Source organism: Aptenodytes forsteri, unplaced genomic scaffold, assembly GCF_000699145.1.
Source record: "Aptenodytes forsteri isolate BGI_AS27 unplaced genomic scaffold, ASM69914v1 Scaffold146, whole genome shotgun sequence".
NCBI classification, from domain to species: domain Eukaryota; kingdom Metazoa; phylum Chordata; class Aves; order Sphenisciformes; family Spheniscidae; genus Aptenodytes; species Aptenodytes forsteri.
In genome coordinates, this window is record NW_008795128.1 from 1,191,223 (window position 1) to 1,206,017 (window position 14,795).

Here is a 14,795-nt window from a genome sequence, read left to right on the forward strand (position 1 = left end):
GGTTTTCTTTATATTCCTACCGTTTTTGTACAAAACCCACAAAGTACAATTTGAAGAAACTGGTTAATTCCAAAGCTAAATATTTTTTGAAAGCCAAATAAATCCTTCAGTGATGGATCAGCAACAAGAATTTAGAAGTTAAATCTTGACTAGTTATCATAAGGAAAACAATTTAATGTTTATTCCTAACACAAACATTACCAAGGTCCTCACTGAAGGGCAAATAGATAAGGTTCTTCCTGCAGCCTGCCAATGCTATTCTGAAAACAGAAGTGTATGACACATTCTATAGTGTATTTCAGTTACTGCTATTGCAGAGTGACTAGGTGAGCAGCAATTCTGTAGAAAACAATCTAAGGATTATACTGGTTCAGAAGTGTTGACAATATCATGCTGCTGCAAAGACCGGTAATCACAGTAGGAAGTATATACATAAATATTATGTTACATGTATGAAGTAATGATTTGAACCCTCTCTACCCTTGTAAAGCTGCCCTTTCCAAGAGTCCTGTCTAGTTTTGCACAACAGATTTTAAGAAGGAAGCAGACATGTGGAGAAAACAATGGTCAGTGAAAAAAATCAGAGATACAGTAGCTGAATTCTGTGATGAGAGAAATGGAATATGAGCCTATCACAGATTGTAAGGAGACTGTACATAAACTAACAGTAAAATAACAAGGGAGACTATGTCAGTGCTAGATGTTCCAATGGTAAGGATAGTGAGCACTAGCATAATCTGCTTGGAGTCCATGAGAGATTTTAAAGAACAAGTCAAAAAATGTCTGTCAAGGGTGATATAGTCCCTGCCTTCTGACAGTGAGGAGAGACAATGACTTCCAAGGTGTTTGCCATCTTTTTTCTATGACTTCTCTAATTTTCATAGAATGAGTTGCTAATTTATTAATGCATTCATTTATTAACTTATTTACCACACTGGTTTCCTCTATATTCTAAAGAATATAATGGGTCACTGCAGCACTGCCTACTTTGTTCCCAATGGCTGGAAATGCACGCTAGTATTTCTCTCTCTTAGATATAAAATCCAGTCTTGAAGAAGAGCTGATCTGGTTCTACTTCAAGCTCTGCCTCTAATTTGCAAAATTAGCAAGTGATGTGTTAACAAGCCACTTTTAACTGAGACTTAGACTTCTTTAGTCTCTACTCATTCTGCACTAATGCTCCCTTTTTCATTTGCACATCTTGACGATTCAGTGCCTAAATGTGTTACCATTTCTTCAGCCAAAGTGGTTTCTCATGCCAGACAAGTGTTGGTATATTAATACTCTACTTCTGATAGATGTTAAGCCACACTCTGCTGAACTTCCCAAATGATTTGGTGAAGCAACTGAATTGCAGCTTCAATTCAAAAAATGTAGTCAGCTTCTAAGAATGCCCAGGAGAGAATAAATCTATTACCAATAGACTGACTGCAATTAAAATTATTTGATATATCCCTCTGCACTTTTGACCAAATAGTTCAGGGTTTCAGGAGAATATCAGTAGTACTAAAAAAGTTTGACCACCTCAACCCAGTCTGCCTCCTCAGGCCATTGATCCTTTCAATATCGGCAAGCCTGTCTATTAGTGTGAGATATTAATGTTCTGTCAGCTATCACATTCATGAACAAAACTGCTGGAATAATGAGGAAAGAAGTCCAAAACTGGATTTTCTATGAAGCTGGATAGCTCAATGTTTTAGTACTTCATAGAGATTTTACAGGTCAAGATTAGCCAGCAGACTGAGGTGGGTGCAGTTATAGTGGATATCTGCTATAGACCTCCTGATCAGGAAAAATGAACAAAGAAAAAGATAAATGCCTTTTAAAAAGTTCTCCAGCTCAGGATTTGTTTGTGAGTCATCAAAATATTGACTGTTTCTCCTGGCAGTTCCCACCGGAGGTGTAGTCAGTAGTCCAGCTGGATCAAAAGTTAAATTTAGCCAATTTAATTTTTAAGCAGTCAGCATGGGTATATGAAGGGGAAATCATGCTTAACCAACTTCTACAATAACGTGACTAGGTTGCTGGATGAGGGGAGAGTGGTGGATGTTTGACAGATCTTTTGCACATAAAGCATCAAATTTCAAGGAATTTTCTCTGTTCATTAAGCATCTTATTGCGTCTTAGCAGAAAATAAGGTTTCCCACTCATGTATTCTTCTCTGCAAGCTCCAACCATGGGAGAATTTTTCAGGAAATATGCTTAAAAAGTTAGATTGAACTGATATGATATCACTATTTGATATGAAGGTAGAATAGAATCTGACAAAGATGGTATGGGAAAAGGAGATTTTTGCTTTGGGTTTTACTCCAGACATGAAATAGAAAAATACTGTGAATAAAATACAAATATTGAGTCCCAAGCAGGTAAAACACAATAAATGAACGGGGGAAAGAGGTGTTCTACATCAGATTGCTTTCTAAATACACAAAATCTCTTCAATTTGATCAAGCCAATAATCGTGTGTTAAAGTCACAGTGTTTCTAATTCATATCAGCAACCATTTGCCAGTGCCTACAACAGTGTAGAAAGTTAATGATCCATAGACTGTTGGAGTATCTCAAATATGTCCATTGAGATCTTACTTTTTAAAAGAAAAATCTGCATTATATCTTCTCAAAACATTAGTTGCAGGAAAAACATAAATTATCTCTTCTGTGTTATACTCAGTTGGTCTTTTGGATCTCAGCTGGAGCACTTAAGTTTTGTATCAATCTGATTGGAAAACCTGTGGCAAATGTGCAAAGCAATAATTTTAGGTAGAGCAGAAGCTACAGTTTCAATTTTCTTGATTTAAAAGATACTGATATTATCAATACAAGATCAGATGTGTTAAAAAAGTGTTGATGATAAAATATTTCTTGAAACAAAAATGGTTTTAAAAAGCTGATTCATATTTCATTGTTTATATCACGCCAGAATGAGTAAAGCAGATGTTCAGTGAGATGAAATTGGCCAAATACACTGTCTATACTCTGTTTCAATTTTGGACAAGTTTGTAAGACTACTGAAATTTGATTCAAAATTAAGCAGGAAGTTTAAACACATTAAAAATCTCCCTACTTTAAATTTATTCCTGGTTCAAGTGAAATGGGAAGCATTTCAATTTATAATGGATTTTGTGAGCAATGGCCCACATCTTCATTTATTTTTTAACATTATTCAGAATTTTAGTGGTTACATTTCTTGACAGAGTTCTTTTAAAGATTCATGTATTTTAGTGCACTGAGAATTCTGCAGCTAAATCAGTGTCCTGCCTTGAATACTCAAAAATTAGTAAATGGGTTATATATTACAAGAATGTATTGGTAATTTTTAGAGAGGAGCTGGTACAGCAATCTGTATTTCTGTGCTATGTGATGTCCTTCTAGGTAACATGACTCTGCCTCTGCTAATATATTCAAATCCATACAAGTAGCCAATGCCGCTGCCGTCAGAGATCTTTTCAGTAGTTTACATGAAATAAACTGGTTCCTCAGGCATTCTCATAAAAAATTGCTACCAAAAGTGACATCCTTATGAATGTGCACCACTACTACTTAGAGCAGATCCCTGGAGGCTGAAAGTTGAGACAAATGGTGATGCAGTTCAAATGAAGCCTTCAGTAATTCTGCCTGTTCTGTGCTGTTCAGCAAAGGAGTGCTTAGAGCTCAGAGTCTTTAAGGTCATTGGTTTGGCACCTTTAAGGCAGAAGCGAAAAGAGTCATCCTATGTACATAAGAAGTCGCAATTGTTATGTTCTGTAGGTATGGTAAATGTTCTCTGTACCCTTCAGAATTTTAAAATCTTTATAAAATATATATTAAAAATTTTGCTTGCATTATTTCAAGTAAGGAGGAGTTCAATATCACCTGATGTACACAAAGTTATTTGATAGCATCTCGGCGTCTTTGAGGCTTATTGGGTGTCCAAGAACATATACATACATGATGTTCTACCATCCCCTGATGCACTTTAATATGCTCTTATTGAAAGCATCATCTTATTTTAGGATGCAATAGCTGTAGAATTATGTTTGGTTCTGTCTGGCAGAGACTTTGCTTCCTTGGTAAGAGCTTTTGCATAATAAAAAATGCCAGGCATTACAGACTGTGCTTTGAAAGCAGATAATTATTTGATCTCATTTGCAGTGTTTTTTGCAAAAGACTGATAAAAATTTAGCTCAAGTGCCACATGATGTTATTGACTTGCCTTCCAAGAGATAATGTCCATAACTTTTTTATTTTATGTTATTTAAATGGACTCAGAATTATGGCTTCAGGCAGGCATTGTGTAGACAAAGAGTTAGGCATATGTTTCTCAAGCACACTAGCAATGAATTCTCACATAGTCCAGTAGAACCCCCTGCCTGTAAATGTATTGCAAAAGTCATCTTACTGCATCTCAACTACAACCTGCAATCTTATCTGTTATTTCTGGTTCTGCATTCCCTCTGCAGCTTGACTACTGCTCTTCAGACTTAATTGTCAGCATGCCTTGACATATCACAGCCATTTCTGAGAGCAGGCTGGTCATTCCCTTGACCAGTAGTGGTAACAGATAACAGGGGAGTAAAAGAATGGATCAAAGGTAATTTTCAGTAAAAGAAAGGAAGGGACTGCCAGCATTTCACTGACTAGTTGTGGAGGTAGTGGTTATAAGACCTTCAGGCTTGGCCTTAGGAAATATCATACCACAGAAGCATCTATGACACAATGAGCAGAAATTATCTAAGCATCTCCATTGTCACACTAAAGTATAAAAGAAAGACTGTGTGTGCATGCACAGGAGGGAGTAAACTGGCAGGACTTACACTCGTGGAGCAAAGAAGAAAGCCAACTCTTATAAAGCAAAAGAAGAGTAGTGTTGTTTGCTTCCAAGCAAATCTGTTGGAGGCATGAGCGAAGACGTATCTATCATTTAGAGTGATATTTGTCTACTCCTTCTTTGAGTACTAAATTAATCCTTATGTGGTTGATGCTGCTCTGCCTGGGATGCAAGCTTACAGTGAAATAAAGAATCACTGACTACCTAGCCACTGCTGCTCAGTAAAGATCATGTGCCCTTTTCTTTACTACATGTATTTTACTACATGTATACTTACTAATGTAGGGCTATTAGAAAAACCAGGAGTAAACCTACAATAAGTTTTCTCTGCAGTTTGAATTTTACACGTTTGTTTCTCTCCTTGTCTGAAATTATGATGCAACATTGTTGTGTTATTTAAGCCACTAAGTAACAGTCAGATTACAAACTAGAAATGGCTAAATTTCCATGAGAACTAATATCAGTTATTCACACCATGTGGTTTCCTAACATTATCTTCTGGGGCTTTAGCAGACACTACATACAAAGATTAGTAGCAGCCTAATCTAGTAACAAGGTTACAAAGAAAGCCTGTTTGTGAACAGTTTCTTTCAAAACTGTTTTTACTCCTTGATTAACACTTATTCACATAAACACTGCAGCAGTATTGCTCATGTAAATAGAGTATCGTACAAGGTTTGTAATGTGTCTAGAATAGCAATTCAGGCTGTTGGATTTCTGATCAGCAGTTTAAGAAGCTTCATATAAAACTTGGGATTTTTTTCATTCTAGTGGCAGATTAAATCAGAGTGGAGTTATAATCTCTCTAAATTATTTCCCAAACTGGAAATCTTAGTGTGTCCCATAATCTTAAAAAAAAAAAAAAAAAAAAGATTAAAACATCACCAAAAAAATAATGCATCTCTAAGTCTATTGCCAAGCAACAGTCTGCTCTGTAATTGCCCTCTGCCATTTTTGCAGTTGCTGCAGACCAAATTAAAAGTAGCTGGCCACAAAGGGCAAATCACAGGGAGACTTGGTGCCATTAGTAATCGGAGGTGATGATTAGTGAGAATGGCAGAGGAGACATTAAACTGTGCTAAGTCATTAAGGAGAGACATACAGACACTGAAATATGGGCAACGTGGGAAAGAAAAAACAAGCAAAGCCCAAATGGTACTAAAAATATTTTCAGCTATAACATCTGCATGTGAAGACCACCTAATGAGTAAAAACCTGGCAGGTAAGTAATCAGTACATTGGAATTCTTCTCATAATTTCAAGTGTTTTCTTCTCCCATCCTCATTATTTTCAAAAATGTTTTCTTTTTACCTGCTTCATTTACTTACTTCCTTTCTTTTGACTTCTGAACTGGTGGGAAGTGTGAGATTGACAGATACAGTGACTGAAGTCCATATTAGTCTTTCCAATAGGCACAGCATGGGCAGCAACTGAAGAAGATTTCTCCTTGCTACTGCCTGCCAGTCTGTTCCATCTGTGTTGCAGACAAATCAAATCTCTTAGAAAGTGACAAAGTTTCACTCCATTGGTCTAGCTAATCCTTTCAACCACAGCTAAGGAAGGCAGAGTATTTACTGTAAATATGGTAATAACTAGCATTTTCTGGATTCAGTTAGAATAAAAACTATCTATCAAGAGAGATATCAAGGTGATAGAAGCGGTCAATGCAGAATGAGACTAAACGTATGCAGGCAACTGCCATCCCTCTAAATTAAAAAGTGATTTTCAGCCTTGTCATGAAGGTAGTGGAAAACATGTTGTGTGCTTTTGGAGCATGGCAAGATATTCTAAGATGAGCAATCCTTATTAATATTGGTAGACTGTTCATCCCGTAATGTTTTGGTGCAGATTGGTGAATGTGAACTATATACAAATTAAGATCCCTTTGTTTTTTGATTTTTTTTTTTTAATCTTACAGAAGATCCACATTAGTGGCTATTACCTGAACACATTAAAAGACAGTACAACAATAGCAGTTTATGTGATTATATCAAACTCTAGCCGTCATCTGTGATATACACAAACTACAGTAGCATGAACAATTCCAGAGAATCTCTTTGCGCTCTTCTGGGCAGAATACCCAGATTTATAGATTTAATTAATAAAAAATAACACTGTAAAATCATTCACAGTATAAGCATGGTGCTCATCTAAATTACAGATAGCTGGGAAGACTTTGTGAGTCACAAAATCAACACATTCACAACACATAGATCTCTTCTTGCCTTCTTCTTGGACCTTAAAGACTGTGAAATACACAATTTCTTGAGAAGATATCCATAGCTGATAGTTTATAAGTCATGAAGATAAACATCAAGAAGACAAACTATACTAGAAGATTTAGAGAAATGTATTTTTCCATGGCTAGGCCTTTAGAAGATGTGCAAACAAGAAAGGAATCCTGATATATGATACCTCAGGGATGAACTCTGTATTAGCAATTTCCTAGGAGAAACGGCCTCATCCACTGGAATCTTGATTTCATGATAGTTTTTAAGTCATGAAGATAAACATCAAGAAGACAAACTATACTAGAAGATTTAGAGAAATGTATTTTTCCATGGCTAGGCCTTTAGAAGATGTGCAAACAAGAAAGGAATCCTGATATATGATACCTCAGGGATGAACTCTGTATTAGCAATTTCCTAGGAGAAACGGCCTCATCCACTGGAATCTTGATTTCAAAAACATGTCATACTCAGTGGGTGGACAGAGATATTCTGTTCTGGCTTGTTTTACACATTATCTCCTCTTCTCCCTTCCCTTCCCTTCCCTACCCTTCCCTTCCCTTCCCCTCCCTTCCCTTCCCTTCCATTCCCTTTCCTTCCCATCCCTTCCCTTCCCTTCCATTCCCCTCCCCTCCCTTCCCTTCCCTTCCATTCCCTTTCCTTCCCATCCCTTCCCTTCCCTTCCATTCCCCTCCCCTCCCTTCCCTTCCCTTCCCTTCCATTCCCTTTCCTTCCCATCCCTTCCCTTCCCTTCCCCTCCCCTCCCTTCCCTTCCCTTCCCTCCCCTCCCCTTCCCTTCCCTTCCCTCCCCTCCCCTCCCCTCTCCTCTCCTCTCCTCTTCTCTCCATTTGCTTTGGTTCTTTTCATTCCCTTAACAAAAAGTCAATTTTTTTTCCTTCGACCTGATATTGAGCTCCCTCTCCCACACACACCAACCTTTGCAATAAGCAATGTAGACACACTGAAATATGTCCAAACAAGCCTCTTCCCAAGTGACGTAGAAAGCTCAAAACACCACCTGCCATTCTAGGTAAAATTATTAGATGCAAGCTATATGCATCATTTAAAATCATTAGCATAAAATCAATAGGTCTAGGAAATAATTACAGTTTTCACCATGACCTTGTCCCTCATGGTACTTCATCCTCAAGGGTCATTTAATTAAGGCATAGGAAGGATAGTTTTGCTTAGTGATTCTGCATGAAATTTAACTAGATATTGAAGGACTCCCTCTCCTCCATTCTGAAAAGCCCTTTACTTCCTTTTCCTTGATTCCAGCTAAAGGCTCTTAGAAACCTGACAGTGTGATTGTGATTACAAATAGCTTCAACTGTGGTAAGTAATATTTAGGAAACCTTTCTAATTATAACAGTTGTGAAGCACTAGAATGAAGAGCTTACGAGAAGGATTAGAAAGGATGTGAAATTTCCTTTGCTAGCTACCTTTAAGAATAAATTTGACTGTTGTTTATATCCCACCATGGGATAGTGCGGGTTTATTACTTTACACTGTTCAAGATGGGTGAACTTAATGACATCCTGAAGTCTCTTCCAGTGCTATCTTTGAACAATTTATCTTTAATAAATAAACAGCTTTCTGTAATCACCTAATCCAACTCTACTTTAGTTCTCTCACTATGATCCCAGCGTGCGTCCAAAATGTATGAAAATCAAATGCTGTTCTTTTTTAACTGCCAGATTTATAAACTTCCCTTATGACAGAAAACACAGGCTTTTTCCTTTATTCCTGGACACCAGCACCATCAATAAAACCTCTGAATTTGGATCTTAGCTGAGACTTGATGATCGTTTATTTACTGTTTGAATTCAAAAGTTCTTACTGACATGGCTTTCTAAGGCCCTCTACTCAGAACAGATGGGCTATAACTAAGGTTTAATACATAGGACTAAAATCTGCATGTCTATTTTTATTCCTAAAACTAGGACAGACTCATTTTGTGTCCTTAAGAAAGTGACTTAAGCTTTCTCAATTCCTCAGTTTCCCCAGAAAATATAATTGTCTGTTTCTATTTCATGGAAGTAATAGAGCACACTGTTGACAGAAAGAACAGAACTTTTTCAGGAGTATCTGAGCTCTCACAGAGGATTTGTTCTTACCAGATTTCTAGCATAAGTCTGTCAATGTAAGACACTTGAAAAGTTTAAGGAACTCAAGAGCTTTCCCAAAGTATAGCTACTATGAGACGTCTAGAACTTTAGAACAAAATGGCCAGGATTGATACAAATTTCAAGAGGAAATGTTTGCACGTCATTGGAAATTTAGAATTATAAAAATGGAATGAAATTTTGAACAGGAAAATGTAGGCAATATTGGACTCAAAAGAAGGAGCATTTAAAGACCATGGCTGTCTCTCTACATCTGCACTTGTTGAATCAGCTGAGGTGGGATGAAGCAGCTTGAGCTGGGAGAAGTTAGGGACATAATAACTATTCCATTACTGCTACACCATAGCATTTTTACAGGTCCATCATCTAAGAGTTGGCCACTGATGGATAAAACTGACCAAGACTTGCTCAAGGGAGTAGTCTTAGAAAGGAGGAAGAGAAGAACCCTTCAGTGTTGGTGTATAGAGGCCAAAAAAAAAAAAAAAGGAAAAAAGGAAAAAAATCACATAGATCAATTTTGGTTCTTATGGTTCTACTGAGATGAAAGCCCTGGAGGCAGAGCACTGCTGTGTTCCCCAGAGCATAAGTCTGTGAGTGCAGTAGACAATGACCGCAGAAATGTTTTCCAGAAAAATTTCTCATTCTTCTTTTAACAGACCTTTGGGTCTTTCTATCAATGCGGTCTGATTCCACAAGCTCTCAGAGGGAAGAAGTAGAAGTTGGGCTGGAAAATATGAGGTTTAAATTAGGGCAACATAATAAAAAAGATGCAATTGTGTACTGGATTTCAATTTCCAGCAGCTATGATGCCATTGTTGTAGAGATCATCCAAAATTGTTTAGCAGCATTTAAATTAAAACCTAGTCCTAAATGACAAGTACAGTATAAGGCTGGCTACTAGCTCTTCTAATTTAATGCAGACTGTCACCAGGGAGGCTGATTTCCCTGCCCTGCTCTGTCTTTGCAATGAGGCTTAAAAAATACTGACAGCGATTACACAGAAATAAGATTTTAAACAGGCCCAATTCAATCCTCAGAATGGATACGATGCTTAATAAATATGCTGATTCTGAAATAGGGCCTGTCTCAGGTGAAAGCTGTGACACTCTAGATAATTTCAATACTGTGACATGAGAGATTCTTGTCTAAAATTCTCTCCCTTGCCTGTACGCAAAATGTAGCCTTTACATTCTGGTTCATGAGAGCTACAATATGAGCTGATATGTCCTCTGCTGGGAGCTGCAGTCTCTTTATGCTAGCTGTGGATTCCTCCATTTCCAGGAAATTCACAATCGGCCAATTACCTTTCCAGATACTTTTTACCCCCTGAGACACTGATCTCATACAGGATCTAGGGAAACCTTCATGGGAAAGAGGGAAGGTGCTTCAATTTTCTTGACTGTGATTTTTTTAATACTCAGCTGTTATACCTATTTTGTTACTAGTCTTTTAAATTGGATGCTTTGTCACAGTGGGGATACTTATAATAATAATGAAAAACTATTTCTATCATTCACCAGAAGCACTGTTTTCAGGCATTTTTTGTGTAGTTGCATATATAAATAGGGCTGCACACCTTTTTTGAAAAATAGCTACAGTCGTACATGCAAATGAGGTCACTGTGCATGTATAATAATTATGTATGTGATGGGCAATTTTCACATACACTTCTATTGAATTCCTCTTATCTACATCTTAAAGCATTTAAATTAGGTACACAATTGTGCATGCATTCTCTGAATTATCCTATCTTTCTTTTATATAAAATATTATCAGCAATATAGAAACTGGCTTCAATTGCTAATCCTTAAGTACATTTGATGGCTAGCAGGAAACATACAAACTGGAGAAAGTGGGGTATACTGAAGCCTGGGGAACTGTTGGAGGCTAAGGTATCATTAAGCAGTACACACTGTAATACAAATATTAAGTAATAAACCTGACTGACCATCAATTTACTGATAATTCAATCTGAAAGGAATATTCTGGGATGGCTGGCAAGGTGACAGTGATTTGTTTTAGGGACAAAACCTGAACTCCTGGTTTAGGGCTGTATTGAATTTAGGTTTTATATTGTCAAACAAAGGGAGTAGGGAGGAGTAAGAACTCACTTTTATAGTTAACTGAGACATGGCTGACATTGCTTAAAAACATGAATTATGGAAGTAATTAAAAAAAACAGTGGGAGGCTTATTACTTGAATGCTCAAGCAACTCAGGTAACAAAAATTGATAGCAAAGATAAAATGGAAACTAAACAAAGGAACTGAAAGTAATGAGGAATGTCAGAAATAGGAGAAATTTTCCACAGGAAAGAGGCTGAAATCAAGAAATCCTCATTTAGGAAAGCAGAAGAGTAAGAAATGCTAGCACTAAATCTGAACAAATACCCACAAAAGTTATTGGCAAACTTTCTGTAAGTCCTATGTTTGTGAGCATATAAATTGCTTTCCCTGTAATTTCAAAGTTTGAGTGACTAATTTTGCTGAATGTTTATCAAACGAATTAGACTTCCTAACAGGTAGACGAATTTCACTGAAGAAAAGAAGCTATTCCTCATGTAATGTACATCCAAACAAGAAAGAAAATCCAGTCAAAATTGTTCAGTGGAAATATTTGCAAGGAGAAATCATCTGTTTGAAGATAATGTTTAGAACATTTAATAATTTTTTAAATCTATGTTTTCTGAAAACTATTTTAAATTTTTAAAGTAGAATTCTTAGAATACCTTTCACTTGTAACAAAGGGTTTCTTATAACAGAATTTTTAAATATAATGAATAAGAGAGAGAAGTTCTGATGTATGACTACATCTATTTTTCAGAGTATTTTTCATACTCTTGGTTTTCGCTGTAACAGTTCCCTCTGTAACTTCTGACTGCAGTGGTGTTTTTCCTGTCTTACATCAGTTAGCTGGGAGGAAAGTAAAGTTCTGTATGGGATTGAAACTGTGTGCCAATGTACACAGGTTTCATAAAACTTAAGCAATATCCACACAGATACATGCACATATGTGTATGTGTGTATATATACCTGTCTCACATAGTTTTGCATTACTTCTATATACATTTCACTATTCCATGCTGTCCCTTTACTGCATAAACAAGAGTTAGGCCTATGCATACACCTGAATTTTCCCAGTGTTATTTGCCCAGATCCCTGCCCAGAACTGAACAAAGCGCCTCGGTATGTATACTTTTTACGGCACCAGTAGACATCTCACTAGCATGTATTTTGGGACAGTCCCTCCACGCAGCCTCTCCTAATGATCTAAAAGCCTAAAACCAAGCAGCCAAGGGGATTTGTGTAGTATGTTAAACCTTTAATACAACCTGAATGCTGTGTCAGCACCAATTCTAGTTACTCTCTTTGGTGCTATTAGATACACATGGTGAGACTTCATTCCCATCATGTTTATAGTTTCAGCATTGCCTAAGGGGGTTATAAAAACCAGTCGTGCCTGTGTAATTCTTGTGGCATGGCTAAAAGAATAGCCCTGAACTCTGAGAGAATGATGTCTGGATGTAAAGCAATAATGGGCTATCATTCATTCCTTTCTTTTTTGGCTACATTAAATAACGATTTGGTATTTAGACATAATTCACAATATGTAGATGCTGAGAGAGAGAAAGAGGGAAGTTCACTCAGTGCGACTGCAAATTCAAACACAAAGATAAGAATACAAAAATTACCATCCTACACCCTGTTCCTCCCTGATTTGAAATTTGTTGAAGTTGCCAAACTTCAAAAACTGCATAGCTTCTCTCAGAGGTGGTAGCCCCTAAGAGGTGGGCAGACTAATTTCTGAGCATGAAGGTGTCATGTATTTTTCATTGAGATAGAAAAGCAAGATCGAATGAGAGTTTAGGATGACTTGGAAATGGCAAGGTGGTACAAGGCGGGATTTTATACTGCTTTTTCAGTTCTACAGTGTAGGTCTTCAGTAACTGCCATTGACACATTTAAGATGAATAACAGTATCACTGTTTATACTGTAACATAGAAACAACATCATTTAGTGACATTTAAACAATCCAGCTGACCATTTGATTTTTTTTGCCATACGAGATGGAGCATAATGTTAACAAAATAGCAAAAGGAATGGTCTGGTAAGTGTAGCAGATGTCTTCTGACTTTGAAGATATCTACTTTGGACTTTACCAAAGACTTTGTGGTTGTATCTAGCAGTGATTATCTGTCATAGTTGGTACACTGTTCTAGTCACCAAATTACTCTTGAAGTCCCTTGCACACTTGTGTTTCCTTCCAGTGGAAACCCACAGCTCCCATGACAGTAGGCAGATCCAAGTGGCGGTCAGTAGGGTGGACCAGGGACTCTGAAACATTCCCAAATCCACTAGTTTAGGTTTAGTTCAACCTTCCAACACCTCATTTCCCTGTCCCCATTCCTCTGTCTCAAATGTAAGAATAACAATTCTGTTCTCTATGCTGGAGTGGTAAGGATACCTTTGTTAAGATTGATAAAATAATGAGCAGTGGGCCCTTCTTTACCTAAACCAGAATAAATGAATAACGGTATATTAGGTAAGTATAGCCTGAAGACAGCCTCTAGGACAAGTGTCTTCTTGTATAACTAATGTGGTCAACTGCTTTCTTAGGAATGACTTTCCTTTGTACAGCTATGACTGACTTCTCTTTACTGTCCTGATTCAGGAAACAACATAAACAAATCCTTATTTTAATTACATACTCAAACATATGCTTCACCTAAAGCATACACTTAAGCCTACCAATTTTTTAGCAAAGCACTGAAACATCACCTGTACTGCAAAGCTAATGAATAAAAACCAATCGGCTTTTGGTGTCAGGGCACGGCAAGGGCCAGCTGCTCCCTGAGGGACAGTGAGCCAGGGACCACAGAGGATCCCTGGGCTGGCAGGGCAAGGGCCTCACCACCCAAGGCCCAGCCCCACAGTATCCGTGCAAGGTGAGCAAGGCAGACCCAAAGACTGTGGCCAGGTTCAACCACGACTGCAGATCATCAGGCAAGTTCACAGTCATGAGGACGGGCCAAAGCCAGACTAGGATGTCAGCCCACAAGTGGGGTCAGGATCAGGCTTGGTGGGGGAGACCCATGTCAGACACAGCCCCAGCATGGCTGGGCAAGGCCATGGGGGTGGGGATGGGCTCAGGGCAGGCTGGAATGTCAGCCCACAGGTCGGGCCCATCTCAGCAGGGCCCATGGCTAGGCAGGGCAGGGCTGAGGTGGAGCTGGAGATCCTCACTCCTACAGCATTGCTGGGGCAGGGACTGATGGCCCTGAGCTGAGCTGAAATGGGACTCCTGGTCCCATGATCAGGGGTTGGAGGAGGCTCCAGGGGAGGCCGGTCAGGGCCAGTATGGGCTGTTATTGCCCTCAGGGCCCTGACATTATGTTACACAACGTGAGAAATTCCTATCCTGTCATTGCGCTGTGAAAATTAAAGAAAACCCTAAAAGCTAGGCAAGATTTTTTTAAAATATAAAGTAACAACTTATTTTTTTTTAATTAAAGCCTAGTAAGTGTTTTTACATCTTTTTCTGATTTTCTTTATTGGAAAACAGTAATTACAGAGATATTTTTAAATTTGTGCAATATGACATGGAAAATTTGAGGGGAACATCTTTATGATTATGG